Source organism: Amblyomma mixtum, chromosome 10 (assembly GCF_055824585.1).
Source record: "Amblyomma mixtum isolate Tamu chromosome 10, ASM5582458v1, whole genome shotgun sequence".
Taxonomy (NCBI): Eukaryota; Metazoa; Arthropoda; class Arachnida; order Ixodida; family Ixodidae; genus Amblyomma; species Amblyomma mixtum.
Window position 1 is genome coordinate 48999648 of NC_143021.1, and position 22352 is coordinate 49021999.

Sequence of the window (22352 nt, forward strand, 5' to 3'; positions counted from 1 at the left end):
TCCTAACATTCAATATCTTGTCTAATGATTGCAACAAACGAGCAGAAAAGCATTTAAGTGCAAAGTTTGCCTAAAATAAGACATGACTAGCTTTCCTATTGGCCAAGTGATGAACACTAAAAAAACTAATATTTCGTAATTAACAGGCGCACTTTTAAAAGTAAATATGTTTTCAGAAAAAATGTTGTTGTTTAGATACTTTAAGAGGTTTTTTAATGGCATTTCGGAAGAGTAAAACCTTTTATTGGCGTCGTGTGTCGTCGCCTCTTCACTACTATGGCTTTTGCACACTGCGTTCGCGCGAAAGTCGTCTGCGCACACACGAACTACGTTTTCGGAATGAAACGCCTTAGTACTGCCACTCTGTGTTCCCGAAAAACTACAACTGTGCCGCAACAAGTAGCTCACCGCCCCATGATGCTTTGAGCGTCCATGTTGGCTGAAGTGCAGCGCCGCCAGCTTTCCCTCTAGGTAGTAGTAAGAAACTCTATGTTTCGGACAGTGCTGCTCTTGGTGCTCAGGCGGGACCAAATGGTTGCTGCTCGCTCCGCTGTTCTGCTCACAAACTCCCTGGTGGCGTCGTCTAAACCTAGAAGCATCGATCTTTCTTTGTGTATATGCAAAAGATGCGACAATTAACTTCTTCTGATTCGTTCGGTTGCGCAAATACGTTTTTATTCTGCGCAAAGCACTAAAAGAGCGTTCCCCAGAAGCGACAGACGCTGGTATGGAAAATGAATCTGAACATACCTCACGACCTGATCCATCAACTCGCGAATGTTTGCGATCAATTGCCTTTGCAGGATCTCCAAAATACCCACAGTTGTGGTAGAAAAGAGTTGTTTGTAGGATACAACTTAAAAAAACAGCAGTTGCTAACACTGGGCCGCGGTCCGCGGCGTCCTGTATTACTCCGCTGGCCAATCGAAAAAGCAAACGAAACCAGTTTTTATAATGTTTGACTATATCAAACACTGCACGTAACAAAATTCTAGTGCTCATAACTTTTTTCTTGTGCTAAGCTTCTTGTTTACGTAACAAGAAACTCTTAAGCAGTGCACTATTTTTTTTGTCGTGGAGGAATTCTGTGCGCGGAGGCTGATTGTGGGCGGAGCTTCACTGCAGACTTAAGTTGTATCCGAGTATAGTTCACCTCCAGCGGCGCTGGTTAAGACGTCTGCTAGTTTTACGCTGTTCCATGCGTCGGCAGCAGCGAAATACTCCTCAAGTGCAACTGGCTGGACAGATCCCAGACAACACACCTACATCCTAAGGACGTCCTTGGGAAGTCTGCAGCAGGACTTTACGCACATCCCACGGATGTCCCGAAAAAATCCTGAAAACATCCGAAGTGAAACGCCGAAAGAAGTCCTTCGGATGTCTGACGAGTACATTTTTGGGACCTTCGCAGGACTGCAATAGGACGTTACTATTTTTATTTTTTCCTTGGCCAGGACCCAATATAACCTCGTGTCCTTTTCAAAAGTGTCGCTACTGGTCACGCATGACTGACCAAAATACCAGAAGCAGAAGCAGTGCCTCGTAGCCGCAACAGAACCAGCTTCCGCTTCTGGCATTTCGGCCAATTGCATATGGCCGAGAGCGATGCTATAGTAAAAACGACACAAAGTTAGAACACAGGCCTGGATTATGCTGCACAGTGATTTAAAACACAAAGCTTTGGCTAAAATAGTTTTATTCAAATATATGGGGCATGCTGATGATCAGGCCGAATGCTGATTCACAGCTGAATTTTATTTTTAATAACAGCACATGAAACAGAACAACTCACATAAAGGAAGCACTAACACAGCTTTAACAGCTCCTCTCAGGCATTTATCGTTATTAAGAGCAAGGTCATGGATGGTGTGCACATAGACCTTCCTTCGCAATGTGTGTAATAGGCTTCATTAATTTTGGTTAGCTTGTCTGGTTAGTGTGAGCCAACATTATCACGTTTTCAAACTTGAAGCAGTAGGATTCCAATACCATAAGTAGCCAAGCCAACCTCAGATGCACAGTTGCAAAATAGAGAGATTCAAAATAACTATACGGCTAAAACAGCAGGTATAACATATAAGTCATGTAAGGTCTAAACAGGCTTCGGGATGATAATCTTGGTCAGAACAAAAAATATTAATTGCACTGCAAAGGGCATGACATTAAAACAAACAGTAGCGGCATACTGTAAGGCATGAATATTATATGTCTCTTAAATAATGAACGCAACAAAACACAAATATGCCACTCAGTGCCTCATTGGTCATATGGTGCTCGGCTGCTGACCCAAAAGACGCGGGTTCGATCCCAGCCATGGCAGTCCCATTTCGAAGGAGGCGAGAAGTTGAGAGGCCAGTGTACTGTGCGATGTCAGTGCACGCTAGAGGACCCCAGGTAGTCGAAATTATCTGGAGCCCTCCACTATGGCATCCCTTATAGCCTGGGTCGCTTTGGGATGTAAAACGCCAAAAAAAACAAACTAAAAACACAAATGCAACTTTTTTTACTGAAACAACAATACAAGCATACGCAGCAGAGGTGAAAAAAATCTCGATCACACTGCACGTAGCATAGCTAAAATGAGGCAAATTATGCGACTGCAATAAGGTATAGGAACTATTGTCTTATTTAGAATAATCAATGTTCTTAAAACACAAATGACCCTTTCTTGCTATAACAGTAATACAACCCAACTACACAGATTAGAGATTAAAATAATAACATAAGCACTATCTGTCAGGATCAAATTTCAGCAAGCATGCAACTAGAGATAAAAGCAGGTATATAGCTGTGCATAAGTAGTAGGTGGCCTTCAAGGCAATTAGCATGGTCAGAAGATAAACATTTCAGTCAAGCTGCACGTGGAATGACTAAAATAAGAAAGGTTGTCTGACTGCTACAAGGTACAGGAACTATGCTTGTCTCACTCAAAACAATAAAGATTATTAAATCACAAATGAGCCTTTTTTTGCTATAACAGCAATACATGCACACAGATCAGAGGTTGAAATATTGACACAAGCACAACCATTCAGAATCACATTTCAGCAAGCACAGGACTAGAAATAAAAAGCACGTATAAGTGTGCATAAGGAGTAGATGGGCTTCAAGGCAGCTAGCACGGCCAGAAGAAAAAAATCTAAAACACGCTGTATATAGTATGATATTAACATTAACAAGTTACAAGACTACTACAAGCCACAGGAACTATGGTCATCTCTTACATAGACAATAAAAGTCATTAAAATCCACATATCCTCTTTTTTTTCCTGGAACAGCAATACAAACGCACTACGGGGGTGAAAAATAACTCTAGTAGTAGCAGTCGGGAACAAATTTACACAAGCATAGTGGGACTAGAGACCAAAACAGCAAGTATAGCTCAATACAAGCAAATTTCAGATGGGCAACAAAATGCCCAGCTTGATCAGAGAAAAAGAAATTGTTCATGCACAAAGCATCGCATTTCTAGACACTTAAGTATACTACAACTGCTAGGTATCAATAAAGTGACACGTTTTCAAGATATTGCTTGGCTTCTCATTCTAGGCAGTCTTCTTTTCGGTTCTGCTATAGTGTCATCGAAAAGAAGAGTCATGTATACATGTAAAGCAGAAATCCTGCCACCTGGGCCAATGCTGAAATAGGCTGCCTTGCTGGAAGAAAGACAAAAAAAAAGCCAATACATATAGACACTTCTTTCAGTTCACCTTTTTTTTTCAATCACTGACTGCATTTGAAAAAAAACAAACTTGCAGCACCTTCACATGGTGTTGGCACCAAATGGTACTTGCCGCGAGGAATTAATCCTTGCACAAGTAAATGTACATACTTCCAGGAGTAAAACCACCACAAACAGACAGCCAAGTAAAGAGAGGTGCGTGAGGACTTAGCAGGCTAAGAATACCCAAGTTAACTTAAAGATACATTTCATGATTCTACCTAACTACACAGGCTGATATGCAGAAGTTTTCACGGTATCTATTGAAATAATCTACTGAATTCTGTGCTCTCTCAAAATCAATCATCTCTCAGCACAGTGTCACAGGAAAAATATCAACAGTTTCGAATGAAAAATCCTCAACCCAAGATGTTAATGTCAACAAAAAAATGTAGCACACTAGCAACACACTCACCGTTTAGTTTTGCTCAGGAGCCAGTTTTCTTGCACATTACCCGTTCAGTTGCATGCCGAAACCATGACATGGCTGCCTTTTTGATTTCTTTCAGCGTAGTTTGCTGTGCCCGAGTTGAGGTCTGCTGGTCAGTTAGGCAACCTATATACAGATGAGAGGGTATATGTTATGTATTTTTTATAGAAAAATATATCTCACCTCTAAAAATTTTTGTAGCCAAACTTTACTGCATTTCCTTAATTTTGAATCAGCAGGCAAAGGGCATGGGCTTGAGTAACAAAGGATGGCATATTTCTACACATCTTATAACCAATTCCATTGCTGGACCATGCCTTCTGCGCAGGCAGTATGAAAACAGTCCCAAATGCACACTATGAAAGCTGTAATTCTAGCTTGTTCTAACCTGTGGTAACATTCATGGTACTGCAGACATGAGCCAATGAACCAGATGACAACAAAAATCCATGTGGCTAGTTGTGAAGTGTGTGAATGTGCAGATCTGAAAATAAACAATGGAAATTTGTCATTTTTTTTTCAAAGCAAATATCACTGGTCTTGACGCAATCCTACCAAGACCTACAAATTCAATTATAAACACTTAATGTAGATATTGATTCTGTGATCTGATTTATATTCGAAGTCTTAAAGGGATACAGACACAGTGTTCTGGGGTGTTCATTTTGCTGCTTTTAATGAGACGTAAAAGCCTATTATTCATGGAAATAAGCTTAAATATCTAGTCCACAGTGTGAACAGTTAAACTGTTTTATATGAGTACTTTTGGTCTCTGTCAGGTCAATGCCAGTGCTGGAGTCCATTATGGCATCATGTGATGGCATGTTTAGGACTTACCTCATGTTTTGCTAGTGACTCTGCCAACCAGTCCATATATAGATGATAGATGTCAGCATTGGCTAACAGCTCCTCTGTCAATGATTTTCGGCATGTGGAATCAGTGAAATCAGAGAATTTGGAATAGTAAAACCCTTTGTGCCCAGGACAAAGATAGGATCACTTATTGAGTTTAAAATTTTATACCTGTGCTCCTTTAAGATTTGAAATAGCTTCCTCCAAATAATACTTACTGCACATGATTTTGCATATATTCAGCTCACAGAGCCTGTTCTTCCCTTGGCACCATACCAGCTGTAGCTAGAAGCCAGTTCAGATGTTAGAATACTTCGCAGAATGCGAGATGTCTTTTCTTTTGCAGTGTCTCCATCTTGCACAGTCATGTGATTTCTCTAGATCAAAACAGAATTAGGTTCGAAATCAGACCAAGAAAATAAAATCAGGATTTCTCAAGTTAACAGTGGGGAACTCTATTGCTATAGTAAGTTTTTATCATATTGAAGGCAGCTGGCATGCTGTTGTGAGGTATCCCTAGGTGGTACAATTAAACATGCATATGCCCTTCATTATGAGCCATCCATGTGACACAGGGGCAGATTTGGCCCTCGCCAGCAAAAAATTCATACGTAAAAACATGCATGACCTCATTTTTTAGATGCAAAAGGCCCAAACAACACATACAGTTCAAATGAAATTGCAATAGTTCTCTTCAATACTATATATATCTAGGTAACAAACCAATAAAAGAAAACTGTGCGCATGCAACAGTTATAAACAGAATACAAAATTAAAACAGCCCCGCCCCGGCTCAGTGGTTGCGGCACTCGGCTGCTGACCCGAAAGACGTGGGTTCGATCCCGGCCGCGGCGGTCGAATTTCGTTGGAGGTGAAATTCTAGAGGCTCGTGTACTGTGCGATGTCAGTGCCCATTAAAGAACCCCAGGTGGTCGAAATTTCCGGAGCCCTTCACTACGGTGTCCCTCTGAGCCTGAGTTGATTTGGGACGTTCAACCCAAACAAACCAATAAACCAAATCAAAATTAGAACAGGAACTTTAGGCGCATATTCAATCGAATGTTGAAGGCACGGAACATGCGACGAGCTAGGATCTAGTTGCTCTTGCGACTTTGCAGCAGCACACGGATCAGATTAAGAAGGGTCGTATGCAATACCATCGCCAGCAGCCGACGCTATTAGCTCAATATCACGACGTGCCTCTCGGCGTGCACGCCTGTAAGCATTACTCCTCGGCACCGTAGCCATTATGCTGTCACCAGATTAACATACTGGCCCCCAGTAAGCTTCTGCTCATGTTGAGCCAGCATCAGTCACTGAACTTTAATACCGCCGCTAAAATTACTTCAAAAGCTAGAAATCACGCTACACGGCTCACACACCAGGCGAGGACTACCGACTGCCACTTACTTTCACTTGCCGCATGTGCCATCCGTGTTTCCCGCTGCTGGAACCTTGCTGAATATGTCAAAAAATTTACACTCTTTACGCAACCAACATGCAGTAAGAACGTCAATAATTACCTGAAATTTTGGTCCAAAAAACGGAAAACTGGCTAATACACGCCTCAAACCACCAAGCTAAGAAAATAACTTGCATTGTTTTTTTGTTTCAATAGTGCGATGACGATGGTGGTGCCATTGAGCTAATGAGCAAAGAGCCTTTTTAAGCAACATGTACCTAAGACAAAAATAAAACTGTGATCCTAAATAAACCAAAAATAACTGCAAAAAAGGATGCGTGTTATTAAGTTTCATGATCACTGCTCTAAGAGCACGAACAAGTGGCCAGTTGTTTTTGCTGTGGTGTCACTGTCATCGTCAGTGGCTGTTATGGTCGGAAGGCGGGAATACAGTTGGCGTCACCTGAACATCGCGAGAGCAAACTCCGCAGAACTGCGCATGCGCGCCCAGAGAGTAGGTGGAAAGGAGGACGGTTGGCGGATGTGACGCCGGAGGGTTTTTCGGTTTTCTGTTTTTGCGGCATGTAACTCTCAAACCCAGACGCCTAAAATTATGCCGAGGCCGAGGATGGCGCGCGTTTCAGAGAACGGGCGAACTCGTGTGTGCGCCAGCGCCTCGTTGCGCTGTCTGCGCTTTCGTTTCTCTCTGGTGAATCGGCCCGCTGCTGTTTTGGTAAATGCGAGCTCGGTGAATTTTGCTCTCAGTTCATGGTTTAGGCAGCCCTGCCTTCAACCTTTTCCAGACTGAGGTGAGTGCTGTCAAAATAATTCATTGTGCACGCGCGATGTTGTTTCGTACTTGCCCGCCAACTAGATAAGTGTTCGTCGTCACTCTGTCATCGCCTTGTGGCTTGTTGAAAGAGCTGCTGCACGACTGCGCAAGTGTGTGACGGTCTTGATTATTAATGCAGCGTCTTCTGATGTAAATTTCGCGACATCGTGGGGGTGAAGGCGCGCGAGGAGACCGCGGAGTGGCGTCGATGAGGTCGTTTTTTCGCGCTTGAAAGGACTGTTGCATGCTTGTTACTGTGCTCCTATCGATTGTCGGCTGCCTCTAACGAAGGTTTGTCTTTTTCAAGATTCATCTCCTTCGCTCATGGCCTCTGTACAATTTGGCCGCAGCTGTTATTTCTGTGTGTGCCAGCGTAAACGCGCTGGACTGTGGGATTTTACTGCCTTCCTCGCAGCTTCAGCAGATGGGGTACGTGACTTGCGCTGTCAAAGCGTCGGGATTCCCGACAGGAAGGTGGCGTTTACCTGTGCGGACCAGTTGTATGTTTTCCTTCCTTTTTCACGCGGTGCTGCAATGCAGGAGATCAGCTTCTTTGTGATACTTCCGAAGAGCGAAAGAAGGGGTTGCTGGCCAGCGGGGAGCCTAAGTTTAAATATGAGCTGGCTCAGTGTGAAAAAAAAACTGGCGTACCTCGGAGTGCCACGAACCTTCTGTACAGCATGAGACTGCAGCAATGCATTCATTGTGCTTATCCGCTCAGGCCCGTCACTGCCAAGTAACTCATGTGTAAGGCGACGGATGCCGCAAGGAATACGTGACTTCATTAGCCTTCAGCTAGCACTAGGTCGATGCCCATGGAAATATTTATCGTTTTACAACCGAAATAACTGCATTGGTGTAATTCTTTGCGTTTGTTTAAACATTTGGGATGGCTGTCCCTACCATAGTTCCCAACACTTGTTCTGTGTGCTCCAATGCATTCGAGGAAGCTATGGGAAAGATTTCCAGAAAAAAATTAATGCATTCATAAGTAACAGGCAGTGCGTGCCTTTAAGCCGCTGCCAAGGGCACCGAGAGGGAATTGAGACAAACCAAAGATGACGCTGAGCCAGCATGTCTTTTGGAGGAGAGCTTTGCAGCCGCTGTGTGGACTTCATGTGGCTGTCAAGGGACAAGGCAGCAGCTGCTATAACCACTTTCCAGCGCAGTTCCATGCAAGCAGCATGTGCAGCACTTACTGTATCAGTGAATCCACTACACTGTTTCGTTTGTTGTAATTAATTGTTTTGGAAATGCACATCTAGTGCATTTACGAAACTAATTCGTGTGTGTATCAACCAGCAGCTACCAATGTCGTTACTTTGTTTTTCTGCTGCAGCAGGAGCCCTCACTTGCTGTACTCAGTTCTGGGAACGAGTTTGTTGAATTCATCTGTGCAAACGGGCCGTGTTTGTAGCATTACTCTGATCTGCAGCGTGCGCCTTTGCTTATTTGCAGATCCTTCCACCAGCTGGATTCTACCTTGACCTCATTACCACAGTGAGCCGAGATTGGTATGGCGTAATGCATACTTTCGCTGTTTCCACCGGTTCAGAGCGTGCTCCTGGTTAAGTTTTAAAAAGTTTGAATTTTTGAAAGCATGCCCGCAATGTATTTACTTTTATTGTGGAGTGTGTATTTTGGCACCTCTGCATTTATGGTACGCTGTTTGAAAAGTTATTCTGAGCACTTTCAGCTACATGATTTGCAGAGAGAGAAGTTGGAGAAACACCAATGCACCTATGTAATTTGCCTACGGAATGAAAGCAGCAGATTTAGATCTGTACAAGTCTGTACTAGATTCATAAGCAGACAGTGTGCCATGTAGAACAAGCTATACACAGCCTCTTGTACTTGTATAACAGCTTTTGTTCTGTGGGAGCACCCTTTATGTGAAGCTGCTGTGGTGGCTCAGTGATTGTTTTGCTCTGCTACTGACCTGAAAGATGCGGGTTTCCTAATGCCTAAAATTCCTAAAAAAAAGTCTTGTGTGGAAGCACTGTGCGATGTCTGTGTACGTTAAAGAACCCCAGTTGGTCGAAATTTCCGGAGCCCTTCACTATGGCGTCCCTCACAGCCTGAGTTGCTTTAGGACGTTAAACCCTCATAAACCATAAACCTTCATGTGCGGTGGTGTCCAAAACATAGCTTTGTTGAAGGTAACTTGGCATGTAATAGGCCACAGCTTCTTGCAACCACTTGAGAGCGTCTGTTGCAACTTGTATGAGGCAACATGCCCCCAGATCTGTCGCCGTGTATAGCAGTTGCTTTGGTATACTAGAATTCAAGACAACCCTTCGTCTGGTTGCCTTTGAGTCAGGTGCCCAAGTGGTTCGAAGTTGAAACTCTTAATGGACTACAGACACCTATTTTTAGTTGCATGTTTTCTTCTTGCAAATGATGCATTGAGCATTGAACTTATGGATCACCACTTGCTTTTGCCTGCAACTGCTAAATAATTTATAACTGGATTTCTTATTTCATGTTGTTCTCGTTTCGGTTTTATCAACCGAACAATGGCGGTGACATGTAATTGGCCTTTAGGTTGCGTCAGCAGGAAGAAACTTCACTATACATGCTTTTACGTAGGTTTGATTCAATACAACACTTACACCAGCCTGCTTCTAGAAATGGAATGGCAACAAATGACGTATCAGCAGTTGTATTGCCGTTTTTATCGTGTCTCACGTGACCTAGATACCAACTACACATCAGAGCCATCGTTCAGTTGATGAAACCGAAACAATGTCGGGAAGAAATACAATTCTAAATTATTTACCGGTCATAGGCGAATATCGCACGGTGGTACATGTATATTAATGTCTAATGCATCATTTTAAAGAAAACACGAAGCAAAAATTTGGTGTCTTTAGTATTTTAGGCACCCTGTGAAATACTCTTGTGGAAGTGCTACAGAGAGGAACGGAAGGCCCACTGCACTGGCAGCATTTTTGCTGTTTTCCTTCATGCGTTTTCTAACCTGAACAGTTTTTCTGTAGGTAATGTGCGAACACAAAGAATTGAAACTTCTGTTTCTTCAAGTGAGGACTAAATTTATTGTAATATCTAATATTTTATTATTGTATTATTAGTGCACGATTTATATTGATGATTCTTCTTCCAAAACTCCCGGGCCTTATTTAGCTCTCTTAGGCTGTTGTACCATTCTTTAAATCTCTAGAGCTGGTTAACTGCTTCATGTTTTTGTGCTTTCTGTTGTATATTTCTGCTCTGTTAGCAAGAAAGATTAATCTCCATCAAAGTGCGCCCTCCCAAACAGAGCGGTGACATGCTCGGTTTATTAATACCCCTCCGTCTCTTCGTTATACTCCTGTGTACATGTAGGTCTTTGAGGAACTGAAGTTTTAGTGCATAGGTGAGTGTATAGTTTGGAATTGAGATGTGAACTTGCAGTTGTAAACCACAATTCTCAATTTCACAGTACATGCAGGACATGGTGCATGTACTTGTTGTGGGATAAAGTAACACACCTGTCCCCTTTGTTTCAAACTGCATTTGATTTCCACTCTTTGGAGTGCAACTTTATTAAATCAAGCTCTGAATATAGAATGACAGCAGCAGCTTTGCTAGCCGGGCCACCATCAATGCAGACAACAGTACCGTCGATACACCCAGCTCTGTATGGCATTTGCGAGTGCACCGTAAGCACAGTTAGAGTAGTTCTAGGCAGTGGTGGCGGCAACGAAGGCAGCACACTATTGGAGAGATCAGTTGCCAGTGCTAATCAGTGGCAGTCGTGGAAGTAAGCCAGAATCTTGAGCTTCTCTCAGCAGCAGTCCTAGTGGGCAGGTCGGTGCAGGCATAAGTCATGAGCAGGAACAGGGCAGTCTGAAGTCCATAGTCACCACTCATGGGGAACGCTGGGACAGAAGAAGGTATCTGGGTTCACAGACATACTTTGGTGAGGAGTAGCTCAGCTGCAAAAGAGCAATGTCATTAGAGGGCAGGGACTGCGGAACTTTTTTGGGAGGTGGGGGGGTTGGGGGGCAGGACTTGGAGTTTGTTCAGTTATTTGTTTATTTATTCCATGTTTTACTAAAATTATTATTGAATTTTATTTACTTTTGGTTTATACTCTTATATTTTACTGCTCAAAAATATATTTGTTATTGCATGTAAAACTTAAATTGAAATCGGCAGCTTTATAACCTTTTCCAACCTAGCGACCACTACACTGGACATCAGAAAAAAAGTAATGAAAAAATCAAACAAAGCTAAATCAAAACCAAAACCATTTGGATGGCTTCTGGAAGAGACGAGCAATATCTCCATCATGATAGTTCCTCTCTTGGCCGCATCTTTTTAGGAGGGCAGCTTCCACGAGCAGACCGCCACAATTTCTTTTAAAGTTTCCTCTTCATCCAATTCAAATATATAAATTCTCGCAAGTGAATCAAATTTCATTTTAAACAATGTGGTTAAAAGTTTGCCCTAGTTGTGAGTAGTTTTTTTGCAATATGATAATATTTTTATCTCCAATGTACTGGTCACTAGGATTTAATTGTTCGTATTGTTCTAATCCTTGCGCAAGCAGGTTACATTTGATTTTCAATATTGTTTGGTGCCAAAATTACATAACTCCCACTATCGTTCGAGAAACACCCTGATGTGGATTTGTCGTGCAAGTAATATGCTTCTGAGCGCCATTTGGTTGTTTTATTTGTAGGAAAGACTCTCACTAATGAGGAAATTCAGGAAATTTTGTTTGGAGACTACTCAATCCTTGATGTCAATTCGTACTCAGGCGGCAAAGCGGAAAAATTCCAACCACAGTCTGTGCTTCATAGTGAAGAAAGTAGCTACAATTCTTAAAGTGCAGATGAAAATGTGCTACTCCTAGGGCAACAAATAAATCCCAGTGTTCAGTATACTGGAGATGGTTCTCCCTTGAAAACCGCTGTACTTACTGCCCTCGTAATTTGTTTACAAGCTTTTTAATAGCTTCTTAACGAGATAAAACCACCACAAATTTTTGTGCTCGCCACAAAAATTCGGGATGAAAAGGGATAAAGATGTAGATGCAAGGAGTGATCAGCTGCATTCAGAAAGTTTGCGCATAGTCTGTGTGAGTTCTGCAAATCACATTCATGAACAGGGGTCAGTAAATCAACTAGTACTGTAGCGATGTGATTGGTTGAGGATACTCAGATGAAATGCTTTATGACTGGCTATAAAGCAACTAGCTGAGCCCCGCTGTGCTTTACATTAATAATGTCCTAAAACTGAATGTCAGAAATCTCATCTGGGTGCATATATTAATTAGTCCTTAAGGTGTATTACAGTATGTTTAAGAAAGTGATGAATACATGCATGATACAGTAAAATACAGTGAACATTCCAGTAACCTGTATAAACATTTCTTTCATAACAGCTATATATGAAAATCAAACTTTATTTGGCGGTTAGCACTCCCCTTCCCCCCCTTATATGAATGTGCCAGTCATGCCAAAATTAAATATATTCATTCATTTACTTGGCCGTCATGTTCAACAATGGGAAATGGGCTCTTGCTGCTGGAGGAGTAAGGTAGAAATTGAAAGCTCCACCTTAAGGGTATGATGCGATGAGTTGAACGTAGTGGGTTCTTTCCCATAAATGCAGAACATCATTCTCTACTCTACATTCAGAGGTCCCTGGGAGTCCTCATACCACTCCTGGCGCAGTGGTTTAGAGGTGCCCCACTGCTCTTCTATGGCAGGTGCTGTCACCGGTGGGACTTGAGCGACCTAGGTTGCTCTTCCCGACCGACCAATCATTAATTTAACTGCCACCCGCCACGGTCACCAGAAAATCCGGTGTCGGCATTGTGTGTGAAAAACCGCGTGCATGGCTCGGGCAGGTGGTGCCCATAGAGCAACCTAGGAGGCAGGTGGGCCATCTTGGTCACGTGACCTTGCGGCGTCATCACAACCCGCCCACCAGGTAGTGAACAAACTGCCCACCATGGCATGTGGCAGTTAAATTAATGATTGGTCGCTCGGGAAGAGCAACATGGGGCTCACCACTGGGAGTACCTGTCATCGCAGGGCGCAGTGGTTCATCGCTCAACTGCTGCACCACTGCTCCAGGAGGGGCATGAGGAGTCCCAGGAGACCAATAACGCTATCGTGTCATACCCTTAGGGCCGAGATTCAATTTTTCTTATTCTAGGTCGTGGTCTAAATCTGCAATTCCTTCTGTTTCGGTTGCTATAATTTTTTATCAACTGCATAAAAACCTGCATACTTTAATTGTGGCGGTCAGTGCAATTGCTTCATCCACTATGCATTTCACTGTGCTAAACAAAAACTTATTCAAGTTGTCGGGAAGCATGGGTAACCACAAGGGGAAAGTTGCACTTCTACTGCCAGGGCAGCTGTCGTGGTTCTTTTGTGTGCTTGCAGGTCCAGATCAGCTTCTTCAAGCCCTTGTGCTGCACTGACAGCATCCAAGCAAGTTGTATTCCTTCGGTCAAGGAGGAGGATGTTTTCTGAAAATGTTCTGCGAGGACTACAGCAATGCATCGATTGCTCCAATGATGACATACTGCATGCAGCATGAGAAACCAAATGGCAATAGAAAGAGCACATACACATACCAGCACTGCCTCACAAGTTCAGGCTGCAGATATTATTTTGTCACAGCTACAAGACAGTGCTGGCACGCATATGTGTTTGTTCTATTGCTGTCTAATTTCTCACACTGTGCACAGTTTTATGTGCTGCCTCCAACTAGCCCAGCTTGCATTGCAACCTACATTCACGGCTGATAGGAGACTGTGCATGCAAGCTGCTGTTTACAGAAGTGGTATGCCCTGATATACAGGGTGCTCCGTATTTATCAGTCGGGGTTGTAAAAAAAATTATCCTGCGCAAACTACTTACGTGTTTGAACTTGAGCACTGGCCATAATGTAGCTTATGATAGTCTGCATTTTTCAATAATTGGTTTAAACATCAGAACTTGCTTGAATTGTCCGGAATCGGCGAAAAATTACAGTTGTCTACACGGAGAATTTTCGTCTAGGTAAGCGGAGCAGCATATTTGACAGGCTGTGCCAACTGGGGTACTGCGAGACCTACCCCAGCTCCGAGCAGGGATATTGTTTGCCTCGCAGTTCACCAGATGGCAAAGCCTCTCAAATCGGCTATCCCGCTCGCCTTCATGAAAATTCCACGCACAGACGACTCCAGTCCTTCACCGATTCTTGGCAGTCCAGGCAAGTTCCGACGTTAAAGCATTTATCGGAAAACACAGATATCATAAGCTACCCTGTGGTCTGTGCTTTAGCAGAAATAGACCAGTGGTTTGCGCAAGAGAATTTTTTTACAACCCTGACTGATAAATATGGAGCACCCTGTACATGGTGCCTGTACCATGCAGTAAATGCACTGGCAAAAAGTACTGCAAAAAGCGACCTACATTAAGATGGTCACTTTTCTTTCCACGATTTCATTCCAGAGTGAAACAGTTATATTTTACTTCTGCTTTCGGAAAAAAAGGACACACAAACACGTACAAAAAAAAAACTCACGCAGTGGCTCAGTGGTTATGGTGCTTGGTACCTAACCCGGAAGACGTGGGTTCAATCCTAGCTGTGGCTGTTCCATTTCAATGGAGGCGAGATGCTGGAGTCCTGTGTACTGTGCGATGTGTCAGTGCATGTTAAAAGACCCCGGGTGGTTAAACCCACAGCCCTTCCTCCACTATGGCATCCCTCATAGCCCGAGTCGCTTTGGAACGTTAACCCAATAAACCAGACCAAACCTGTTCTTGCAAAATGTGTTTCTAGTTCATCACTCTGATGCTTTCTGCTCTCATTTGGAACATAACACTGCACAGTGCTGTGATCGACAAGAAAAATGGCCTGTAGTTGATCTCCCGCTCTTGGCTTCCACTTACCAAATCCTGGCAAATCCTGCGGCTGATAGCAAGGGCCTTGACGAGTCGGAGAGTGCCGCTTCACGCGTGCCTTTTCCGTGCCCCACTATTCGGCGGATCATGCGGGTGACATTGAGACCTGAGGTGCGGAGTGTCTACAGGGTGTGGGTGGGCTTTCCGTCATGTTGAACCCAGAGGCCAAGGACCCGAATAAGCGGGCATTTCTCAATGAGATGGTCATGGCTTCGGAGGCAGATAGAGCCAGGTGACTTGTAGCGGGGTCCGTGTGTTCGAATCACTTCAGTTTTTTCCAGGGCTTGTTGCATGCCACTGCTGGTGAAGAAATCCTCAACGGTTAGGATGGCTTTTCGAAGAGCCTCTTTCTTGGCTGCGAGGGAGCCCCGTGTAGACCTTGAGGAAATATTGTCTGCATACGTGGTGCAGCTGAGGTCCTGTTGAGCAGCTAGTTGGTGGGCCAAGGGGGCCGTAGCGATATTAAAAAGGAGTGGGGAGAGGACAGCTCCTTGCAAGGTGCCCTTATTATGAGTGTCGAAGGGTTGGGATCGCATAGTGCCTATGCCGATTGTGGCAGTGCGGTTGGAGAGGAAGGTGGTGATGTACTGATAGATGCGGGTGCCGCAGTTGATATGATTGAGGCTGTTCAGGATGGCTGTGTGGGCGATGTTGTCAAATTGCCCCTTGAAGTTCACCTCCAGATGGCATGCCCGTGAGTACGTCGTTTTTAGCAGGAGAAAGGCGTCTTGGGTGGAAAGTCCAGGGTGGAAACCGATCTTGTACAGGGGAAAGAGGTTCTTAGCATCAGTACGGTTTCAGAGGTGGGTATGAACGACCTGTTTGTAAATCTTGCCGAGGCAAGACATGAATGGGGCAGGGTGCCTTCACTGAAGGAGGTTTGTTGAACTTGGGAATGAGGATGACCTCCACATGTTTCCACTCTGGAGGGAGCTGTCCAGGGATCCATTGTTGCTCAATTAGGTATGTCGTAAATGCCTGAATGTTTTCCCTGGAGAGGTTACGTATGATGGCATTCATAATTTTGTCCACTTCCGGGGCGTTAGACCTGGTGGCCAACTGCACAGCAACATAGACATAGGTGATGGGGGCATCCAGTCTGGGTTGGGGAGGCTGGTGTATGGAGCATTGGATGGGGGCAGGTGGTGGGCACCAAAGTATTCTGTCTGAAGCTCGTCCAGCAGAGCTTGGTCGGAGCCCTTATAGGTGTGGGCTATGGTCTGCAAGGTGTGATGGGTGGCGGCTTTGGTGGTGTCCATGTTGAGGAGGCGCTGAGGATGGTCCAGGTTTCGGATGTGCTTAGTGCACCCTTGAGCGGAACACAAAACCGGAGCCAATTTTGGGTGGACAGCTGGGAGATGTATCCTTGGGCTTGCTCCATGAGGTGTGTTATGCGGCGCTAAGTGTGCGATTGTGCTTTTGTCGTCACCATCTATGTAGGAGGCCATGCCATGCCTCCCAGATGTGTAGGAGGTGGTTGTAAGCTGAGGGGTATTCTACAATGCGTTGAAGGCAGCGGATGTTTTTGAAGTGATGTTCATATAGGAATTGGCTCCATTTTTGCTATGTCTGCTATGGATAATGATTGGGGTGCAGTCACCCGTAATTTATTCCAGTTTGTGATGCGGATGGTGCCCATTGATGTTTGGTGTTGAGGGGACAGGATACTGATCGACAAGACGAAATAGTCGCTTCCTAGGGCCTCTCCTAGGTTGGTCAAGGTAGCTCGTGGAATGTTTCGGGTGAAAGTGAGACCGGAGGAGGTATCGTTGGATATGTGGTTGTGCGGGCGGATGAGAGAGGTGAAGTCGGTGAGGAGATCTAGTCCCAGTGCATCTACTGCACTGTGTAGGGCGGCCCCTTGGGCGGTATCGGTGGTGCTGTAGGCCCATGTGGTGTGGGGTGTGTTGAAGTCTCCCAGGACCACTAAGAGAGTTGAGAAAGAGATAGGAAAGTGAAAGATAGAGGATAGGAAAAGGTGATTGTCGATTTCCCCCAGTCGGGTCGGGAGGCAACACAAAGTAGTGTGTTGCCTCTTCCGAGGAGCCTTAAAGGTCTAAACGCTCGACATCGGCTCAACCTTCAGGATCTCCTTTTCCGCGGACACGGCGCTGCCGCGCACGGCTAAACATGGGTGCTCGGGTTCGTAGTGGCACACTGCTTGCCATCATCCCCCTGCAGGGATGTCCCTGCGGATGCTCTGAAAGGCATGGCGTCGCAAATCACCATCATCTACATCTTGCAGATGCCCCTGCAGGGGGAAAAGATGAGGAGGGCAGATAAGTGTGAGGACCTGCTGCATTTGGGAAAGAGTAGGTCATCGAAGCTGGATGAAGGTAAACCTAGGTTTCTGCAACCTTGGAGAAGGGAAGCAAGTGCTATAGAGAAAGAAGGGCAGTAAAAAATGTGTTCTAATGCCTCATAGGACGTACAACCTCTACAGGTTGGGCTGGTTGCAGAGCCCTGGCAGAACCTTCGTTCAGCTGTTGGAGCACACGGTTGACTTAGCACAATTCTGCAATAGATCTAGAAGTGGTAGTTTCTTGTTTTAGGTTGGAGTCTATGAGTAGGCCTTGGTATCAGACTTTGCTAAGCCAGGGAATAGAGGCGCTGTGAAGGAGGAGGTTGGGGAAGGTGTTTCGAGCAGCAGGACGGTCTTGGATTTGGCTGTGGAGTGTGAGAGGCCAAGAGATTCAAGGTCTGACGTTGTCCAAAGAGCGATGTCTTTAGCATATATAGTTGTGTGGACGGCAGAGGGAGTTTCCTTAGGAAGGGGTGAGAGTACTCGGTTAAAGAGCAAAGGTGAAAGAACAGAACCATGAGGAGCTCCCCTGGGTAGGGTCCTGCTGGAGCTTAGGCAGTGTCTTACTCTGACATGAGAAGGCGGAGGAGATGGCCCGAGACTCCATGTTGTGAAAGTGCGGAGAGTATGGCGGAGTGTGGGATGAGGTCAAAAGCACTTTGGATTTCAAGTAAAAAGAGGAAGGCTGTGTGGTTTCTACGTAGGGACTGTTCGAGATTAGAAACAACATCGTTGACTGAGTTGGCAGTGCAACGGAATAGCCAAAGTAGAAGCCTGGGCAAGTTGGTAGGTACTCATTCTAAAACAGTGCAAACAAGACAAGGAGGACGGAAGGAAACGTACAACACGAGCGCTGTTGTTGTACGTTTCCTTCCGTCCTCCTTGTCTTGTTTGCACTGTTTTAGAATCGCTGTTGTTTACGTTTCCTTGTCTTGTTTGCGCTGTTTTAGGATCAGCGGAATTAGCGAAAGTTGCTTCCAGTTTCGTGGAGAAAGTTAAAAGCCCTTGCAAGCAGGTGAGGCAGCGCAGAAACTTATGTTCGATGACCTTGCAAGCTGCAGAGGTGAGATGTATGGGGAGATAGTTAAGAGGGTTTCTTGCTTGCTTGCCATGCTTGGGGATGGGGGGTGACAACTGCAACGAGCCAATTGTCTGGTGGGCACCAGATTCCCAGATGGAGTTAAATGTATCCAGAAGGCACTTGTGCTCTAGTGTGTCGCGATTGTGGAGAGCCTGGTAGGCGATTCTGTCAAGACCTGGCTTCATGCACAGCCTCTCGCTCCGCCTTACTCCGCAACCTCTCTGCGAGGCTACTGTCCTTCTGCTCCACCCCCTCCACATCTTATGAACTCAACAGAGCCACCAGCAGACGAATGTGTCCCTGTAAAGAAAGATAAATGGTACCGTATTTGGTATCAATTAGATTGAAATTGGCATTACAGTTAAAGCTGGACAACCCAGTTGATTTTAGATTTGCAATTCGACTCTCAATTGAGCTGTCAAATGTCTGTTTCAGGTCCCAATCAAATTGTCACATTCCAGTCAGACATTGATGTTCAGAGGATGAATTTACAGTGCATGCTTGAAGACCTAAACAAAGTGCAGTGGTAGGCTCAAAATTATACGAGGAAAATTAATTTTTAACAGTTCGTGAAAAGAACAACAGTTTACGACGGTTAGAGAGATATTGGTATGGTATGCAGAGGTTTAGCATCCCAAAGCTGCACATGGCCTATGAGAGACCTGTCTTTTGTGGGGCTAGAGATGCCATGGGGTTGAGCTTCAGATTAATTGTGACTGCCTAGGGTCTTTTAACATGCACTGACATTGTACAGTATCTAAGCCAAGTAGTCACTCTGGATCTGGACCATGAGAAAGAAATTACCTCGAAAATAAGGACAGGTAGGGGTATATTTGGAAGACACTGTTGTAGTAACCACGGACAGCCGCCCTATTGCGGCTTATCATTGTGCAGCACAGTCTAGTTGTGCATGTATGCACCAAGTGATAGGAGTGTGCACTTTCCCTCCTTCCCGTCCTTTTCATGGCTGTAAAAGCTTTGCTTCGAGTGCAATAAATGTTCTTCAGATGCCTACACTTCACTCATGCGGGTCAAGCATCGGGGCACACACTTGGTGTGAGCAGCGATGTAGCAGCTGCACAGGTAGTGTAACGAACAACAGTTTGCTAATAACCCTTGCAAGAAAATATAGATCGAAAGGCAGATAGTTAACAGCTGCACCCTGCCATCACTTGTCTGAGAGGATGAAAAATGGACATTACAGAAAAGATTTTAAAATAACCGGGACAATGCAGCCCGTTGTTAGGAGTAAAATGATGGGGAAAGCTTGAGAGACAGCAGTGTGGATTAGAGTACAATTTTAAGTTAATGATACACAAGAAATTAGAAAAAAAAAAATTGGATTAGGGCGGGACATATAACCCAGAGAATAGATAACTATCAGTCTATTCAGCTAACACATTAGATTCCTAGGTAACTAAACTAGCAAGGGACGCCCAGAAGTCGGATGCGGAGGTTAGCAAATCAGCTGGGATTGGTGGCTGTGGCTAGTGCATGGTGCAGGGATAATGGCAGATCATTGGGAGAACCCTTTATCCTGCAAAATCATGATGAATCAAAAACTCAGTTTCCAATGTATTTGACCACCATTCAGAGTTGTCTGTCTGAACAAACATTCAAGGTCCATGTAGGGAATTCCTTATCTAAGCAGGTCTTCATATGAGAATGGTTTCCCTCAAGGCGGCGTTCTTTGCTGCACGCTTTTCATGGTCAAAATGAATTAATTGAGCATCCTACCGAGATCAGTATCCTACACTATTTATGTTGACGATTTGTAAATAAGCTACAAGTCATGTAATTTGTCCATCTGTGAACAAAGTATCAAAGTGGGCACACAGAACGGATTTAAACTCAACACAGAAAAGACAGTCAGTGTACTCCTCTAAAAAAAAACGTGGTGTTAGACCTGAACCCGACATCACACTGAACGGGCAGAGTATTGCTGTCCAAAAAGACCACAAATTTCTTGGCGTCATAGTCGACGAAAAGCTTATGTTCGTCACACACATTGAGCAGTTAAGGCTTAAATGCATGAAGGCACTGAACCTTCTAAAAATCGTGTCACACCAGTCGTGGGGTACAGATCGAGACTGCCTGCTGAGTCTTCTATATGGGCCGCCGCGGTGGCTCAGTGGTTATGGTGCTCAGCTGCTGACCCGAAAGACGCGGGTTCGATCCCAGCAGCGGCAGTTGAATTTCTGTGGAGGAGAAATTCTAGAGGCCCGTGTACTGTGCGATGTCAGTGCACGTTAAAGAACCCCAGGTGGTCGAAATTTCCGGAGCCCTTCACTACGGCGTCTCTCATAGCCTGAGTCGCTTTGGGACGTTAAACCCCATAAACCAACCATCTTCTAAATGGCGTAGTTCTATCATGTATAGACTACGGCTGAGTAGCGTACGAGTCAGCTCGAAGAACCACCTTAAAAATGGTCGATGCAATGTACCACCGGGGTCTGCGGTTGGCTACTGGTGCTTTCCGTACAAGCCCAATTGCTAGTTTGTACAATAAGGTGGACTGATAGTCACTTGAACTACGGCGAAGTTTACAAGTATAGCATACCCCACCAAGGTATTATCTCATACCGACCATCCATGCTGCGTGCTTATGCGAAACCCGACCAGTACACTGCTGTTTTCAAACAGACCGTCTGCAACTTCACCTTCACCTATTAGAGTCGCCGCACTTGTCCAAGAAATGAGCATACCAGTCTCTAGTACTGATGACTTCTTCTAAAGGCGTGACTGCTCCCTGGGAAGTGCATCCAGTTGTCTGTGACAGATCTTTTTGTGAGGTTGGCAAGCATGGGTCTCCAATTGGCATAAAACAGCACTTCATGTCCCTAAAAGCAAAGTATCAGTGCACAGAGTTTTACACTGATGACTCCAAGACATCTTCAGTTTGGCCCTGCTGCGGTGGCTCAGTGGTTATGGCGCTCGGCTGCTGACGCGGGTTCGATCCCCTCCGCGGAGGCCGAATTTCGACGGAGGCGAAATTCTAGAGGCCCGTGTACTGTGCAATGTCAGTGCACGTTAAAGAACCCCAGGTGGTCGACATTTCCAGAGCCCTTCACTACGGCGTCCCTCATAGCCTGAGTAGCTTTGGGACGTTAAACCCCAATAAAACCAAACCAAACCAAAACCAAACATCTTCAGTTTCATGTGCAGTTCGCAGCTGTCAATTTTCTGAAACAAAAACAATGAATAGACACACAAGCATATTTACTGCAGAATGTCATGGTATCCTGCTGGCTGTTAGGTCCATCCTGCAAAAGAAAATCCCTACCTCTGTTATTTACTGTGATTCCTTAAGTGTGGTTGTAGCCCTGTCCTCTGGGAAACCCTATAAAAGCCCCATTATGAATTCCCTCTTGAAATGCTTTATGTTTGCGCGCACATTGAACCTTAAAATTACAATATGCTGGGTACCAGGTCACTGTGGCATAGATGGAAATGAAGAAGCTGATAGGCTTGCTGCGTCAGCTGCTGAACTGAGTCTTATTAATGTTAACCAACTTCCATACCAGGACCTCAGGCCACATATTAGAGGACTACACTCCGCAATGAGTGACAGCAGGATTGGGATGAACCGAGAACAAACTGCACACAATAAAACCAAGGATTGGAAGGTATGCCACGGAAAAACAAAATAGATTCAAAGAAGTTGCTCTCTGCACACTAAGGATAAGACATACGTACATCACGCACTTGCATCTTTTAAAGGGCACTGGCACCACAGTGCGCGAGATGTGGAGCCCACATCTCAGTTGTCCGTGCATCAATCATGTGCCCGAGATTGGAAACAAAGACGGCAGCACTTCC

The 22352-nt window shown here is 44.8% G+C and overlaps 2 long non-coding RNA genes across 7 annotated transcripts; one reads left to right on the forward strand and one right to left on the reverse strand.

The window, feature by feature from the left end:
- Window positions 1–2488: 2488 nt before the first annotated feature.
- Window positions 2489–6596, reverse strand: LOC149325731 (uncharacterized). 6 transcript variants are annotated; one of them, XR_016286446.1, is made up of 6 exons: window positions 6414–6588; window positions 5222–5380; window positions 4989–5062; window positions 4540–4635; window positions 4137–4277; window positions 2489–3656 (listed from the first exon to the last, which is right to left on the reverse strand). It is a non-coding gene; the product is annotated as an uncharacterized LOC149325731 (long non-coding RNA). The 6 variants fall into 6 exon arrangements; XR_016286447.1 differs by having other exon boundaries at window positions 4540–5380; window positions 6414–6461; window positions 6527–6596; XR_016286451.1 differs by lacking the exon at window positions 4989–5062.
- A 309-nt stretch (window positions 6597–6905) lies between these two features.
- On the forward strand, window positions 6906–15006 carry LOC149325732 (uncharacterized). Its single transcript, XR_016286605.1, has 3 exons — window positions 6906–7214; window positions 8696–8751; window positions 13642–15006. It is a non-coding gene; the product is annotated as an uncharacterized LOC149325732 (long non-coding RNA).
- Window positions 15007–22352: the final 7346 nt, after the last annotated feature.